Here is a 6,000-nt window from a genome sequence, read left to right on the forward strand (position 1 = left end):
CCCATGACACCCTAGTGCTTTTTATCAATTGTTTACAACCCTTTTGATTCATCTTGCTTGTTTATTTTCATTGCTATTTAGTTCAGTGACCTTCTACATCAACCCAAATTGTGACACCCTTAAGACACCACTAGTTTCAATAGAAATCTCATCTCAATTCCCGTCCCTTGGGATCCGACCTTTACTTGCCTCTTTACTAATTGTAGAGTTGTTTGTGAAGCTATAAATTTTGTTTTGGTCTAGGCGCTCCTAACGACAAGTTACCGAAAAGATTTAGTCTGACCAAAAATGGCGCCGTTGCCGGGGATGGTGTTAACTTGATTTAGATTTTCTTACATTGTTATTAGTTGTGTCTTTCTTTGCCTTGAGGAAGTGAAACTCCTCAAGGTTTGTTCTAATTGTTTTCGAGTTGTTTGATATTTTGCATGTCTAGAAGGTCACAAGGTGACTTGTTACCTTTTGATCGTGAAATTGAAAGAACTTTGACAACCAATAGAAGACTTGCTAGGAGAAATTTGAGAGGTATTAGTGAGGTTGTAGATATTCAACCAACTATTGAGTTCATCAACCCTTTTGCAAGAGAAGGTGAGGAGAACCCAACACAAAATACAACACAAAATCAACCCACAATGTCTAAGTTTTCATCACATTCCGTACCCACCGAGGAGAACCTACCCAATGGTACTCCCACACCACAACATTTGACCGGAAATTTTATTGCTAAATCCGCATTTATCCAATTAGTCGAAAGAAGCCAATTTGGGGGGATGACTAGTGAAGACCCTCATTCTCATATGGAGACCTTTTGTGACTATTGTGATGCGATTTCTCAAACCGGTGTAACTCAAGACCAAATTCGATGGGTCTTATTTCCTTTTTCTCTAATTGGCACCGCGAAACAATGGTTAAAGGGCCTTGATAAGGCTACTCTCGCAATTGATTCTTGGAAAAAGTTGGCTCTAGCTTTCTACAAAAAATTCTACCCATCGGAAAAGACTAACATGCTAAGAGCTCAAATTACGGGTTTTAAGCAAAGGGATGAAGAATCTTTGTATGAAGCTTGGGAGCGGTTCAAAGGAATTTGTCGCTCATGTCCTCACCATGGACTTAGCGAGTGGTTCTTGGTACAACAATTTTGGAACGGTCTATATGAAGATTCAAGGAACATTCTCAACATGGGATCAAATGGAATATTCACCGAAGTTGATGACAATCAAACTTGGAACAAGATTGAGGAAATGGCGGTCCATAACTCACAATATAGTAGACCTCGCAAGGCTACTAGAGGAGGAAAGCATGAAGTGGACTCCGTTACTCAATTGGGTGCTCAACTTAGTGCTCACATTGATACAATCAATTTGAAGTTTGAAAAAGCTATGGCTAGACTTGAAGAAGCCTCAAAATCACCAAAGCATCATGTTAATGCCATGACGGCATCTTCATCAATCCCAAGTGGGATATGTGAGAATTGTGGAACTTTGGGACATGACCAAAGTGAATGTAGGGGAACAAATGAACAAGTGAATGCTTTCCAAGCATACAAAAGTGGTACCCCTTATTCTAACTATTACAATGAAAACACCAAATTCCATCCAAATCTCTCATACAAAAGCCAAAATGTTCAAAACCCTCAAACAACATACACCCCACCTCCCATGAGAAACCAAAATCAAAGACCCTTTTACAACCAAAATCAAGGTTACCAAAATCAATTTCCTTACAATCAACAAAATGACCAAGGTTTTGATGTTCAAAAAGCGGTCCTTCAAATGCAAAAGAATCAACAAGAATTTTTCACTCAAATGCAAAAAGATAGTCAAGCAAAGGAAACCACCATCAACAACATTCTAGCTCACACCAAAATGTTGGAAACCCAATTGACTCAACTAGCATCTTCAAGCTCACAAAGACAAAAGGGGCAACCCCAATACATGAAACGGTTAGTGCCATTCACTTGAGAAGTGGTACAAGGTATGAAGCACCGAAGAAGCAAGTTGAGGATGAGGTTGTGGAAGCTAGTGATAAGGAAGAAATTGTGCAAAACTCCAAAGATGGAGAATCATCAAAAGAAGAAATTTCAAAGAAAAATGAAGATAAGGTCAAGGAGAAGGAGCCCATTGTGATTAGACTTCCTTTTCCAAGTCGTCAAGCCAAGCCCAAATTTGATGACCAACTTGGAAAATTTATGGAAATTGTGAAGAATTTGGAAGTCTCAATTCCTTTCACGGAATTAATCAATCACGTGCCGGCCTATGCGAAATATATGAAAGACATCCTCACAAAGAAGAAGTCGATTCGGAAGCTTGAGACTATCGCCTTCACTAAGGTGAGTAGTGCAATACTTCAAGGGAGTTCACCTCCAAAACTCAAGGATCCGGGAAGCTTCTCAATACCGTGTACCATTGGCGACACCACGATCAACAAAGCCTTATGTGATCTCGGGGCTAGTGTGAGTGTTATGCCGTACTCGGTGAGTAAAAGGTTGGGGATGAGAGAGCTTAAATGCACCAATATTACACTCCAAATGGCCGATAGATCGACGAAGACACCATTAGGGATATGGGAAGATGTTCCCATGCGAATTGGGAAATTTTTCATCCCGGTGGACTTTGTCATTGTTTACATGGAAGAAGACTCCAACATTCCAATCATCCTAAGAAGACCTTTCTTACACACCGCGGGTGCGGTGATTGATGTGAAACATGGAGAGCTCACTCTAGAAGTGGGAGATGAGAGTATAACTTTTAATCTTGACAAGACTATGAGAGCTCCCCGTTTGCATGAACCATGTTTTATGATCGATCATTATAGCCGGAAGGATGATAGGAAGAAGTCGGAACTCCAATGGAAGAAGAAAATTGAAGATGCTCCATTCAAAGAGCAAGTGAATTGTAACAAAGAGAGCTTGCAAAGCTCACCAAAGTCAAGCAATGAAGAGGATGGCCTTATTGGCCAAGAAAAGAAAATGGGAGAGTTGTCTCCATCAACTCAAGAGATCTTTAGTGATCAAGTGGATGAAGTTTGTGGTCTTTGGGACAACGAGTTTGAAGGGATTTTCAATCCCTATATTGGTAATGCTATCGATCAAGATTGACAACAAGGGCAAAGGTCTATTGAAGATCTTTATCACGATAATGAACAAGCTTTTGATTACTTTTTCAAGGTGTTGAGCAACATCAACAACACCTTGGACATGCCCCCTTGACATCTCATCAAGAATGAGAGTTTGGTGGAGTCCTCCCTAAACCACCATTTGTAAATATTTCTAACTCCCTAACTCGCATTTCAATTCTTGTATTGCATTTTTTGTCATTTTTGGATTTTTATACTTTGATCAAGATAATTATCATGTTTGAGAGAAGTGAGGGAGGGACTAATGATTTCAATTGATGTGTAGTGCTTTAGCTTAGTGTGGGGATAGCAATTGCCTAGGCTATCCATGCCTTAGTAGTGCCCCCACGATGAAGAACACGAGATTTTGAAGAAGAATGAAAAATAACAAGGGATATGCAAAGTACACGGATGGAACTGAATCCGGGTAAAAGGGGTAGAATCCGAGCGGTTTCAAGAGAATCCGCCCGTCTTCAGGCAATCCGGGCATATTGGTCAGAAGACGCCCGTCCTCCATAAGCTGAATTTTTGAAATTTTTGGACTGTTGGCAAATCCGGGCGTCCTGCAATAGAATCCGCCCGTCTTCAAAAAGTCGCCCGTCTTCACTGAAAGACGCCCGTCTTTTTGGCTGAGAAAAACAAGAAAAATCCCTGGAAAGGAATCCGCCCGTCCTGCATTTACAAATCCGAGCGTCTTTGCTGAAAGACGCCCGTCTTTAGGCGAGAATTTCCCAACCCATAACAGGCAGAATCCGGCCGACCCGAAGGAAAGCCGCCCGTCTTCCCCCTGCATTTCAAATTTTTCGGGTTTATTATAAACCCCCTCCCACATTCATTTCTTCATTCCTTCATTCAAAACACTACCCATAAACCCCAAAACTCAAAAACCCTCATCCTCTCCATCACAAAAACAAGATTTCCTCACCCACATTCACCAAAATCAAATCAAAACATCCTTTTAACAAAAATTAATCACTCCTCTTTCAACAAAAATCAAAACCAAGCACAAAATCTTCAACCTTTGGGTCGATTTTTGAATTCATAAAGGCAAAGCCTTTCATCTTTAAATCGATTTGGGTATACTTGGAAATTGAAGATCTTCACTCTTTTCGTGGTTTATTCATCAATGGCAAGGACAAAGGGAGCAACAAAAGCAACAAAGACAAAGGCACCAAAGGCAAAGGCACTCTCATCAAGACAAAAGAGTCTTCAAGCAAAGAAAGCATTGGCTATGGTGGTAGCTAGCCCAAACTTGGAAGTGCAACAACAAGAACCTCCCTTGGAAGCAACAACATCTAATACTCCGGAAATTGCGTAAACTTTCGAATTATCCGGAGGTAATTTTCATTTCCAAATCCCATAGGGACACTTTTGCCAAGTATGCTAGAAAATCATTTCTATCCTGTAACGCCCCGTAAATTTCGGACCGTTAATATATTTCGGAAATAATTTATTAATCAAATAAAATTTGATATTTAAGGTAATTAAAGTAAAAATAATTCAAAGAAATATAATTTTATTATATTTTGAAGAAAAGTATTTATTTTGATAGTTTTGAAATGTTTAAAAATAGTTTAAACCGTGTAAAATCTTTTATTTCGAAATAAGGGCGTATCGGGGGGAAAATGACAATTCGTTTGAACGTTGGGTAAACGAAATTGGAAATGGGTCGTATGAATACTCAATTTTATTGTAATCTCGTGTTTAAAAACTTTGGACTTGACGGAATTTGCATTTGACTTACGGATTTAATTATTATCAAGACAAGTCAAACCCGACTCGTAAATCCCGACTAAAAATCCCGCACTTCCTTTTTCTCCTTTCCTTCTCCCTTACACGGCTTCCCCCTCCCTTTTCTTTCTTTTTTTCTGGTTTTCCTCTACATTCATCTTCTACTTGTTAAAAAAACACCATTTTTGGTAAAATCAAGCTCAAATTCACCATATCTTACTCGTTTCTAGTCCGTTTTTCGCATAATTTACCTTTCCGGAATCCTCTCGTCGCGATCTACAACTTGGTACAATTTAATTTCAGTTTTCTTGAAGTTGTTTTAAGACCAAATTTCGGAATTTTCGGTATTTTTGCTTAATTATTGTGTTTTTATTGTTTATTTAGGTGAAGAATTGGAGGACGAGTTCGGGGACTCGTATATTATAGAGGATAGCGGCTAGTTGTTGTTAGGGTTTCGGTTTTGAGGTGCTAATTGCTCATTTTCTAGCTTAAGGTAACATATTTCGAGTTACTCGACGGATTATCGTCACAATCTTTGTTGTTTTGGATGTTTTGTGATTTTTGGTTTAAGTAATAATTTTCACATGTTAAAATATGGTTGCATGCATGCTTAATTTAGGCTTTTTGGTTAGTTTAAGTTAGGATATTAGTGATGGAACGATTAATTAATGATTAGATGATGATAAAACGAGTTAAAATGAAGAAAAAACGGAAAATTAAGAGGTATAGGGTGACGGGCAGCAGGCCGGCAGGCCGTGGCAGGCCGTGGCAGGCCCGTGGCAGGCCCACGGCTAGCCCACGGTTGGCCCGGGTCGGTCCGTTGCTTGTTTCGTGGTATTCCAAGCTTTGTTCATCATTTTAGGTTGATTAATGTGATGATTAGTATAAGTAACAAGTGAGTAGTAATTTGAATTGAATCATTCTAGTAATAAAAAAATATGTTAATGGTAAAATTGTGCTTATATTAATAGTTATCACATGTTAGGATAGTTTACAAAAATGAAATTGTAATTCATAGGCTCAAAATGAATTTTTTTAGCGATAAATGTAATGTTTTGTTGATTGTGCCGAAAACTGAGCCTTAGTCCCTTTGACTGATGCGATGTCAGTTAATTGAGTGATTGGTCAGCCGCAATTTGACCCGCACTGTCGCAGGTG

General features: G+C 39.2%; 1 non-coding gene across 1 annotated transcript; it reads right to left on the bottom strand.

Annotated features, from left to right (window-relative positions):
- Positions 1 to 1,001: 1,001 nt before the first annotated feature.
- On the bottom strand, positions 1,002 to 1,108 carry LOC141589152 (small nucleolar RNA R71). The gene has a single exon (XR_012520102.1). It is a non-coding gene; the product is annotated as a small nucleolar RNA R71 (small nucleolar RNA).
- Between the last annotated feature and the right edge of the window lie 4,892 nt (positions 1,109 to 6,000).

This window comes from Silene latifolia, chromosome 6 (genome assembly GCF_048544455.1).
Source record: "Silene latifolia isolate original U9 population chromosome 6, ASM4854445v1, whole genome shotgun sequence".
Taxonomy (NCBI): Eukaryota; Viridiplantae; Streptophyta; class Magnoliopsida; order Caryophyllales; family Caryophyllaceae; genus Silene; species Silene latifolia.